This window comes from Protopterus annectens, chromosome 17.part0, assembly GCF_019279795.1.
Source record: "Protopterus annectens isolate FY-2018-M chromosome 17.part0, PAN1.0, whole genome shotgun sequence".
Classification (NCBI taxonomy): domain Eukaryota; kingdom Metazoa; phylum Chordata; order Ceratodontiformes; family Protopteridae; genus Protopterus; species Protopterus annectens.
This window is the reverse complement of record NC_056751.1, coordinates 639673243-639686115: the sequence shown is the minus strand read 5'-3', so window position 1 is coordinate 639686115 and position 12873 is coordinate 639673243.

Sequence of the window (12873 nt, the reverse complement as noted above, 5' to 3'; positions counted from 1 at the left end):
TCCTCTTCACCTAAAACCATGTGCTGCTTTCTCAGTTAAGACATGTGAAAATACTTATTTGTGAAATTTCATTAGGCCATATGTCATCTATTGTCCTGCTTCCTTTGTCATAGTATTTTAAAGCAAGTTGAAAAAAAATCTCCTTTGAATTTAGAAAATAAGAATACATCAGATTTAATTTAACATATTGTCAGTGGCAAGCTCTGCAAAAACATAAACAGGTTAATGATTAATCAGCATTTTTCCATGTGATATAGACAAAGGGGGGGTTATGAAGTTTTGATAAATGCACAGTATTACTTACAAATTTGGAGATAATTGTTGGACTCAAAGAGTTTACATGTTGTCAAATTCACTCATACAAGAGTAAAATTCTAAACTGGCTCCCAATTGAAATCTTAAGACTTTCTTTGCTGAGTTCCAAGGTGCTGAAAAGAAGACTGACAATGCAGGAGAAAAACTAATATTGATCATTGATCTTTTCCTTTAAACTTGCTTTTTGCAGGTTAGCAACCCCCCCGGCACCCCCCAAACTTATATATACCAACTCTGAGATTGTTTTGCTTCTGGGAAAAGGGAACATTCTTAACAAATGGCAATCGCAGACATAGTTTGTGACAATTTAGTCACCACGTGTTGGGGTTCTAAAATTTCAGATGGCTACCTTCCCAATTATTACTGTTGTTAAAGATTGGAAAACAGTTCTGGTAATACAGGACGGAGAATATTTATACGTTCAACATTCAGAAGATGCTTGTTTCTATCATATTGATGAGATTCACAAACATTTAAATCAAAAATACTGACCCATTGTTTCAACTCATAGGGGTCTTACTCTAAGAACTGATATCCTTTAGGTCTCTGTTTTGAATTTCTGTGGGTGACTGTTAAATTTTTTTTATCAGGGTTAATCATTTACTGAAGAAAACACTGCTCGTGAAAATTGCTCTAAAGAACCAGCTGGGACTCTAATGGTGCTTCATCTTTGGATACATCTGTTAAACATGTGCAGAATACATCTGTTAAACATGTGTAGAGTTCAACCGCTGTCAGTGCACTTTTCAGCGAGAGATCACGCAAACGAGTTTTATATTCAGTTCACTTTTTATATCTAATACATATTATTTTGAATATGAAGGTAATGTTATTACAAAAATTGGCAATACTAAGACAGTCTTTTATACACCCAACTGAGCAAGCCTTTTTATGGGATATTTTACTATATATACATACATAAATATCTATATCTATGTGTGTATGTATGTATGTATTTATGTAGATATATATATATATATATATATATATATATATATATATATATATATGTATATATATTTATAGACATGCATACACGGACACACACACACACACACACACACACACACACACACACACACACACATATATATATATATATATATATATATATATATATATATATATATATATATATACATATATATATATAAATATACATTTATGTGTGTGTGTGTGTGTATTATTCTTGTTTGTTTTTCTTTAAGAAAGTTATCTTCTATGGATATTTCATAGAAGTTTACTGTTTACTTGTAAGAACAAGTTGGAAGATTGCCAATTATTTTCAAGGCTTTACAGTTCAATGAATTCATTATCAAATTTACTCACACTGGAAGTAGAGATTTTTAACATTTATCTTAATGATTACATAAGACAAAACATTTGGAATGTACTAATCACTAATAAAATGGCTACTTGTACATTCCTCTTGACAAGCAGCATGTATCCCTTATTTTCAATAGAAGCCTTTGCCATATTCTGAATTCTAATAGCATATAGGAGTACCACAAGATCACCTGTTTAAGGGAAAATAAAAGAACAGATTTACAGGAAGTTGTAACAGAGTAGGTATAGTTCAGATTTGCTGCATTTGAGTTGTCTGGTTTCATAGTGCAGAGGGATGGATCCCTTACTGAGAAGCCAGAGTTCATTTAATGGTCCCAGCACTGAACGAGGCAGGCAGAGAAAGAGATGTATGAAGGGGTATGGCCTATCTCCCTGCCAAGAGGTGGGTAGGAGGGGTTTGTATGCACTCAGGAGTATAACGGGTGCTGCAGTTTCCCTAAAGGAAACCAGAAAGACCACTACTCATACTCTAAGGAGAGAGACAGTGCCACTTGCAGGAAATGCCTTTTGCAGAAGTGAAGGGATATCTTCTGCAGACAGCCCACTGCACTCCCCTCTACAATGCCTTTCAGAGTGTGTACAACTAGGGTAAGGAAGAAAAGGGAAAATACAACCTATACCTTAGCTGTCTAAAAATGACAGTCCCTTCCAGACAACTAGAGAACAAATTAGCCAACTGGCCAGGCAGGTGATGATGGTCAACAGACAGCAGAGGAACAAATGTGCAAAAAAAAATATATGAGTAATATTATATTGGGATAATATGATAAATGCAAGAAGAAGTAATGATTACATATTAAAAATTGATGCAAAAGCAATTAAAGAGAAATCAAGTGAGGCAATATAAAGCTGAAGCTGCAGAAAGTGCAAACATAGAATTAATTCATACAGGAACTGTATTTAGATGTCTGTTGAGCTTATTTATTTATTTAGTTTGCTTACCAGTGTAATACACTTATTATAACAGAACATTTGCAAGCCCAGGACAGGACTTATTTATTATGAATCAGGACTGCATTTGAATGGAGTAACTAAAGCAAGCTTTTAATGAGTTCAGTTGAGTACTAAACTTTTGGATCTTATTTAATCCATGGTGGATTTGTTGTCTGGTCTTCTATTTGAATGTGTTGATCCAACTATAGTAGACAGTTGCATAAAATAAAGATACATTTACAGTTGTTGGCATTTTGTTATTTTGTCATTACAGAGTTGCTACTTATGACCAAGTTCTGATTTTGTTATATATTTCAAGTAAGCTATCATCTCCTCTCTGACCATTGTTTTTTATCTTGTATATGACCATCACTACTTCCAAAACCCTGCACATGTTTAGTACATGCATTAAATTACAAGACCTTCAGGAAAAATTAGAAGAATTGTGAAACCAGTTTGCAACCATGAACAACACTGTTGAATCTGTGGGTGTTGTATAATAAAGATAATCCCCGGGAACTCTGGGTTGGAATAGTATTATTCCAACACTGAGTGGACCATGTCTGTGTAAGCACAGCTATAGCAGTAGCTCGCCTTGCATATTCATGAAGGCATACTACTGTTACAGCTATGCAGACGCAAATGCCATTGAGTGCAGGCAGTGTCTTTAGATAGTGCACACACATCTAACATGCCTTCTGCACTCAGAAAGCGCCATACGGCACTTTTGAAAAAGCATTTCAGTGTGTGTGGACACTGAAATGAAATAAACTGAGTATTTCAGTGTCCTCAGACATTGAAATAAATAGAGCAAGAAAGAATGTAGGGGGTGTGTGACAGATTCTGTCACACACCCCCTGCATTATAAAAGTGTCGTACTGCCATAGCCATCAATGGTACATGTTTCCGCAGCATGCCCAGATGCCTGCCTCACATACTTCCCCAACCTCCTAGAGCTAGAAGGCTATACAAAGCCATAAATAATGGGGGGACAAAGCAGAAAAATAGAGACACTTTATAAATATTGCACTGACAAACCCGGAAAGCTGATAGAAGTAGCAAAGACTTCCTGCAGGGTATGAAGACTGAAACACAAATATCTGCCATCTGAAAGTGCTGTATGGCCATAGCAGTCAACTGTACAGGTATCTGCAGAATGCCCAGATGCCTGACTCACATATTTATCAACTTCCTAGAGCAAGAAAACTGTACAAAGCCATAAATAATGGGGGAACAAAGGCACACAAATAAGGACACTCTTTAAATAGTGCACTGACAAACCAGAAAGTTGACAAAATAAAAGGTTTGTAGTAGCATGGATTTCCTGAAGGGTATGAAGTCTGAAATCCAAATGTCTGACAGTATGTTCTGACTTAACTCTGACTGATTTGCCAATGATTTGCTAGAAAACCACAGTCACACTTTCCAACTTTGTAAGACCAATAATTAAAATCTGTCCCTATGTGTCCCTTTACAATTTCCCTTACTGTGACAGACAACAAGTACAGATAAATGTAAATAAAGTGGGTTTATGAATTTATATATATTTTTCCATTCTAAGGTATGTAGAGGTAGGTGGCCAAGTGGGTATGAGCGTTAAGGCCCTCTGCTCAGCATTACTGAAACATCCCATAGGAGATAAATAAAAATATGCAGCAGAAATCCTCATGCCAAGATAGTGTAATAGTTAGAGTCGTGGCTTTGCATGCAGGTGTTTCCAGCTTGAGTACCAAGACAGGCACTTTATTTTTTTACATGGGGAAGCAGTGTTAAAATTATTATTTTAATTTTAAATCATATAGTAATTGATATTTTCAACCAGGGTAGTGTAGCTGGTCTAAAATGTTAGTGTGAGTGTGTATAACATGTGAAATCACCCATGTATACAAAAGTGCCCCATACAGTATAGTCACACTCCATTGTAATGCAATGAAAACACATAAATGGATGTCATATAAAGTAAATCAAATACATTTACTAATATGTCAGTAATGATTAATTAAGCCATTATCCTGATATTTTCTTAAAATGAAAAGTGAGTAATGGTTAGCAGTGCTCAGCTATACCTAGTCAGTGTAAGCATTGCTTAAATGTGAATGCTAAGCAGCAGTCAGCTCAGCTAAATGGATTTGAGCACTGTTAAGCAATGCTCAGCAATTACCCCTTTAAGCACTGTTCAACCCAGCTTAGCGGATTTGTGCACTGCTTAGTTGAGCTTAACATTTTCAAAATGGTCCAATGACGGCAAAGGGTGGGAATATGGCCTTATTTAAACAATGCAGGAAGGAATACAGCCATAACCTCTTTAGTTTGATTTCTGCAGGAACACATCTGGCATTGGAGAGGGAGTGTTCTTTCAGGAGCAGCACTGTGGAGGGTCATGGCTGGACTCCTTGTAGAACACCATGATGACAGACTGCTGCAGGGCCAGTACCAGGCTCTCAGTACAAAGCGGAGGCCTGGGACCATCTGGCACATGACCTCACTAGTGCCACTGGAATCCCCCAAACTGGTGAGCAGGTACGACATCATTATGCCAACCTAAAGCATAGGAAGGGGGAGCTCTTGGCCCAATGGAATTGAGATGTTCAGAACTGGCATGCTCTAGAAGTTTGTAAGTATCCCTGATACAGCTGTGCCAAATTCTAGCCAGAGTATGTGATAGACAGGTATGGATAATGTTTGTTTCTCATGCCTACAGCTGTAGAAGAGAGGGCTATGAACATTGAGGCCCATGCTGTCAGACTGACAAGGATGTGCTGACGGGCTGGTGAGTATAGATCGATCTTGCAATATATAGTGTCATAAAGTAGAAGGAGTACATTGTTTACTGCCAGTAGGTAGATTGTGTACTATATCTAATGAATAAAACACATTTGTCACACTAATACTTATCCACAGGATGTCTATTAATAAAAGTGTCTTTTCACTGCAATAAAACATACAACAAACTGTTGTGTTTACTCTGGTATGGTGTTGTAGAAATAGAATGTGTACAGGTTCTTTACAGCAAATATGGTGTTGACAGCATGAAATAACTGATGCTGTTCTAGGAAACAGCTAGTATGCATTATAGTCGTGTGTTAACCTTTGCTTTCCAGATTGTAGTATTTCAAAGGAGTAATACACAGTACAATAACTATCTGCCATGCATGAATTTCAGGATTACAAGGTCAGACTGTCCAACCAACCCAGAGAGTATTAGTCAGAAATCAGTCAAGCAGGAGCTAGTGGTTTCTAAGTAGCTCAGTGTGACGGAAAACAGTGATGATGTTCATTTTAGCACACCCAAACATGGTTCGAATCCCGGGAGTGGTACTGAGATGTGTGCATATATACACAATAAAAGTCCTGAATATTTGTAGAAACAGTCAGAAAGTGTTAACAGATATTTCCCCCACAGGTGTCACAGGTAAAGAGATGTGTGTAGTAGCTGCATGAAGGGTATACTTATACATCTGAATATGTGTAGAAACAGTCAGAAAGTGTTAACAGATATTTTCTCCACAGGACTTGCAGGTAAAGAAATGCGTATAGTAGCTGTATGATGGGTATATTTATACACCTGAATATTTGTAGAAACATTCAGAAGGTGTTTCCTCCACAGGTTTTACAGGTAAAGAAATGTGTGTAATAGCTGTATGAAGAGTATACTAATACACTGTGTGCAACTGTTCCACTGTCCAAACCCATATGCCTGCAAATTTCAGCAGGATAGGTACATACACCATGACTTCTTCCCGGTACATGTCTCCCAAGTATCACACTGTCAGGGCTAGTAGTCACTGCTGCCAATCACCTTGGACACAGATAGGAATCCAGGTGAGCTATGCTAGTAGCAGACTCACACAAGATCATTCCAGGGTACCCCTTCTTTGTCAAGTATGTAACCCTGATATGTAAAAACCCCCTCCAGTAAAGTAGCCACAGTGTACCTAGTCTCCACCATATTGTTACAGGTTGACAGTCTAACAGGTATGTATGTGCCACAGGATCTATGGGCCATAGGTCAATGTAAAGTGAGGGCAGACCTGTAGAGTATTGAGCAGTACTGTTGTGAAAAATAGAAGCTGATGAAGTTGTTAATGGACTTTTTATTCTCTACCCCCACCTATCATCTGCATCAATAATTATTATTCATATACTACGGGTATGTTGTTCACAAAACCTATTGTCGGGACATGTGTTCTATTATTGTTCATATATTTCATTGGTTGCATATTAACATACCTTGTTCAAATACCATTACTGGTGGCCTGTTGCAATCAATGTATACATGCTGTTAAAATGCTTACTATTGTTTCATTTATGCATGTGTTCTGTTTGCTATGCACCTGTTTCAGATCTGTTGGTTTAGGTTAATGGGAACACCCATGCATGCTGTTATAACTAATTTTGAAACATGTTATTCATGACTAACCAATATATCTGGGAAAACCACAACACCATAGCATGTTTGAGAAGGGAGATCCCAGTAGATCTGCCTGTCCCACCCCATCTGACCTTGGCACCGGGCCCCAGCATGTCTGGGACCCAACCCAGAAAATCCTTCTCTGCTGGTCCTGCTTCACCTTTAGGTGGAACCACCTCAGGGGACGAGGCCCGTCCACACCCCTGGGCGCAGGTGCTAAAATGAGCCCATCACCCGCCGACAGTTCGGCGGTATGGTGCACAGCATCATCCGCTCTGAGTTGGGTGGGCAGCTGTGACAGATGGAGGGCCACCTGGCACACCTTGAGGGGCAGTCTGCCCCTCTTTTCCAGTTTCCAGCCCAGCCACCTTTGAGGCCATGAAGGTGCAGTGGTAACTGCCCATGAGTGGGGACCTCAGCCCAACTGTATTCATTTGGGGGCTCATGGGCCTCTGATTCCCAACAACCGTCCCTGTCCAAGGTTTTTACCCCCCTCATGTGTCATATAACACCCCTGTCTGTTGTCTTGTGTGTCTTGTCTGTCTGCAAATGCTACCTATCCTTCCCAACCTACCTCCCTAAATATACCTACAGCCCTTCCCCAACATCCCACTCTTACCTAAAAAAAAGGGCATATGTCCCACAAAAAATCATTGCCCCATACATAGCTCTACATTTTGCCCCCATGTACAGTTTAATTAATCAATCTACCCACAAATTATTCTCCAAATGCCTGTCACCAACACCCCTCCCTGTGGGGTGTGAGGGTGTAAATTCCAAATTCTACACATTATTCACAGCTGTTGTTGCAGAAGAAATATAGAGCTGTGGTCCTTTCTTACACCCATCCTTTACATTGCTAGCTGGTTTTCATAATGTTTTACCCCCTGCTTGCCTCCATTTCACTACTTTCCTATCACCTTTTTTCTTTAATTAAAATTAGCATGGGTGTAGGAGGCACTAAGTGAAGCTAAGAGGGCTTAACCATCTGTTAGCATCACTTAGCTCAGTGCAAAACCACACAAACCCGCTTACAACTGCCTTAATCACTCTGTCTCCATCAGCCCAGCAACAAAATAATCAACTCTACCAAGCCTTGAAATTGGGATGCTGGGCATTATAATCACAGCAATATACCACTACATCATCGGAGATGTGGGAATTTGTAATGCTTTTGCAAACATATCATGCAGTCTGGTCATTTAACATTAATGAAAAAAGTCATTACTCCCCAGTCTTGAACCCAGAACCCTGTGCACTATATTCACAGCAACATACCTTGACACCATCTGTGCTGTAGCAACTTGCAGTGTTTTTACAAACATATCATGCACTACAGGCATTTCACATAAGGGGAAAAAAAATATATAAATATATATATATATATATATATATATATATATATATATATATATATATATATATATATATATCTATATAAAACAACCTCTTACTGCAAGACATCTCCAAAAAGTCTGACAAAGTGTGGGGGGGGGGGATAAAGGGCAAACAATAGTGATATCTTTGAAATATGGTTGTTGTACATGTAGACGTCTGCTAGAGTAGCATGGTTTGATTTATCTTATAATTCCTGATAGATCCCAGTTCTGAAACACAAATGAACATCATTATTTACTGATGTCAATGCTCACATCATCTCAGTGATTTCTCAGAAACCCACAACTGTTATGGGGAAGAGATCAAACATATGAGTCATGCATCTGGACAGTGTCTAAACATCTGGACAGTGGAGAGGTATGACTGCAGTAATGTAACAGAAGAGAAAAAATAGTGAGAGCTGCTAACCATTTCACCTAGCACCCTCTGAACCACAGTAAGACCAACATGACCCTACCCCAAATCAGCTCTGGGGAATTACCCATGTATTTCAAAATATAGCATGTACTACAGGAATGGAACTGTAGGGAAAAGCAGATATCGGTGTGAAAATGTCCACCCACAACCATTTGAACCACAGTCACAGCAACACACCAGTACCCCAAATGAACTCTAGAGTAGAACTACTGTTTGAACAAACATATCCTGATTGCCGGTCACACACTACACTGACATATACTGCCCCAACCCACGGTCTACTGGGAATCCTGAGGTGTTACAGGACATTTCCTAGTCTGCCCCTACAAACATATACATCTGACCGACCAGCAACAAGTCTAGCAGCATGCAGTCAGATAGAAAAGGAGCTATGACACTCACATCTGCTACTCTTCCTACCCAGCCCACAAACATTTACACATGACACTGCTACACAATCTTGGCAGTCTGTTAACAATGACCAGACATACATAACTGTCATCTGTACAGATCTCCACAGAATGTGTAGGGTGTGGGGCCATATTTATGGCCACTGCTGCATACCACATCCAGGAGTCTTCTAAGTCACTGGGATGATACCAGGAGTGTAGTCACTAAATAATGATACACCATACCTCTGTACCTCTTACTGCAAGACATCTGGACAAAGCATGACATATTTGGGGGGGTAGAAAGAGGGACATATATGGTGTTACAAACTGAAACAGTTGCTGGTGTTACAGGGTTTGTTGTAACATAACATCCTTGAAGGATATGATGTCTGAAACACTAACGGACGTCAACATTTACTGACTACAATCCTCACATTATCCTACTGATTTCACAAAAACAGAATTTGTCTGAGGAGCAGACCAAACATAATAGGCAAACCTCTGGGCAGTCTGTGGACATCTGGACAATTGAGAGGTATGTCAGAGACATATCAGTTTCAGACATTAATTCATGCTGAAAATGCATGTCCAGACAAACTCTGTTAATCTAGCAATCCTCTATGTGTATAACAGCAATACTTACTTACAATCTGTACCCATTCTGGAGCTTTGTCCCCCATGTTGTTGGGCCATCTTCACATGTCTTGTCCTAAGAGGTATTTCGACCTACTGTCTATGAAGCTTTAGCCCCTACACCTCCATAATGTCCACCACACAGGCAAGGAAAAGGGGCAAGGCCCACATGAAGGACTTAATTATAGCATTGTGTTGCTATGGCATTGACTAAAGAAAAGACAACACAGCTGCTCTGGATGCAAGTAGCAAGTGGGAGACACCCACTGGTGCATAGGCCATCACCTGCTCATGAGCATTACCTACAAAAGGCAAGCTGTTGCCTATGCAATGCAGGACTGAACCTATCTACGCAAAGACAAATTGCAACTACACAAACCTAACCATTTGCAGTATTCTGAGGAAACTATCCAGTACTATAACAGGTATGTCACTCATTTAAGCTTGTAATGGAATGCAGAAAGGGGGATGCAATAATGTCAAATAGGACATTAAACATGAGCTGCTGGACTCACATGCTGCAATCCAGCACCTATGGCCATTCCTGCTTGCCCTGTCTGCATTGACATGGATTACATCTCTTGCCCCTGAGTCACCCCAGCAAAGGTCAGCTCATGTATGACTACTACTAGAGTGTCTGTTGTGCAATACTGAGTGTGGCACTGCTAGGCCAGCTACCTGGGATGTTGTACATATTCATATGTCATCTGTGAATGCTACTATGATACATGTTTATCCTACAAATGTAGGAGACTTATATAGGGTATGTGCATAGTACACAACAGGCGCAGAAGTATGTGTTGAACTTTATGTTATATACTGAGCCCATACCTGAGAAATGTCCAGAGTTTTGCAGATTGACCACATGTCTGCCTCATATTTGCAGTCAATGCCTCATACAGTTGTGCATTGTCTGGCACATCACTGACAATCTGTTAAAGACTGAGGTCATAAAATAATAGCATACATTTGATTGTCAGAAATCTTATCCTGCAAAGTAGACCTGTGAATGTGACACTGGCTTTGCTGGCAACTATGTGTGTTTCAGCTAGAGTTATAAAGTGACACTATTTTCTGGCCTTTGCCCATCAGTGATATGTGCCCTTATGCAGATGCCTTGCTCTAACAGGAGCTAGGTGTCTTAGCCTGAAACCAAAATCAATGCAGGCATACCTTATCCTGTTGGATGCTGACATGTGTGCAGTCACTGACACCTGCTTTGTAGCTGTGAAGAGCACACCAGCCTTGCCAGGTTACTCATCCCATCATACGTTTAGATCCCAAATGGAGGGCTGCAAAGCCACAGGAGGTGGAGATTTGAATGCAACATACACATACACACCTCCAGGCTTGCCAAACAGCATGATGTGCAGGAGACATCCTGAGTGCAGTTAACAGTTGACAAATCACCTACTCAAATCATACCTAGCTACAGGCCTCCAACCATGACTATGGACACCAACCACACCTATTGGGACTTGCTGGAATCTGTCAGGATTCAATCATCTACCCTGCTCGTGGGTGTCTTCATCTATCCAACCATAGTGTGCATGACCTATGCCACCTGAACATGAATGCACAGAGATTCCTTGGCTTTGTCACTGGCAATGCAGTGGATCAACTGGTCAACAATCCTATGACAGGTGGAAATAACCTGTACCTGATCCTAACCAACATGAGTAGCCACTGTAGCACTCCTACGATGTCATACTCCTTGGTAAGATCTGACCACATAGCCATCACTGTTCAGATCACCATCTCCCCTGCCCCCCTTATCAGGGTCAAACAAAACTGACTTTACACGACTGACTATAAGTCTCCTCAGAGCAGATAGAAGTAGCTTTACAGCCAACATTTCATCAGTTGGGAACTAGCAGTAGTATCCAGGCCTATACCACAATACTATGTGGGTACCTACATAGCTGTCTGGACTCAGAAATACCTGGTAGGACAACAGCATCTCCCTCAAGGTAGGGTAAACATCCGTGGTGGACAGCAGCAATACACAAATATCATAATAGGTGGAAATAATTGCTAGACAGGGCCAAGAAGGAACAGGTGCCTTATTAGAAGCAATGTCACCTTGATCTGCACAATCAGATAAGGTCACAGGTGAATTACCCTAAGGCTATATTTGAGTGCAAATTGGACGCATTCACCAAGACCAGTCATGAGGCCTTCCACACATGTGTCTGCAATCCCAGAGGCAACACACAAATCTGCTCTGTAGTGGTGGTCAGTAACACCACATACACATATGGTATAAATATAAGTAACCTGATGCAGACAGGTGAAGTGTAAACATCACCCTCCTGTCCCTCCATTGGTACACATGCGCATGCTCAGCACCTGCCCCCCTCCCCTCATAATCAGGAAGCAGGTCCGTAATGCCCTCTCAAAGGCAACACACAGAAGTCTCCATAGGCCTGATACCATCCCTGGCTGCATCCTACATGAACACAGGCATGGGCTCTCAGATCCATTCCACACTGTAGTCAACTACAGCCTGAGCACCGGTGTCATCCCATCTGCACAGAGGACAACCACTGTCATCCCTATATACAAAGGTGGAGCAATCCACCAACCCAGCCAATCATATGCACATCAGCCTATCTAGCCTACTCTGCAAGGGCATGGAAGGCAATATCAAAGACATTATGAACATGGACATTGGCAACATTGAAATGCCTGAGCCCACACAGAATGGTATTGTCAAAGGGAGATCAGGCCTGTTAAACTGGTCGACCTCTCTAAAGTGGTCAACAAACACAAGGGCGAGGGGAAGATGGTGAGCAATGCCTACCTTCACTTAGCCCAGTTCTCTCACATAATCCTCAGGCAGCCAGGATACATACGCCTACACAACTAGGCACCAACATGAATGTTACCAGATGGGTAGATAACTGGCACAATGATAGTACTCACTCAGTCAAAGTAGTGGAACCCAACTCTAGTAGTAGAGTCTTCCAAAGTGGTGTACACCAAGGATCGGTCTGGGGGCCTCTACTGTTTCAGATATATGTATCT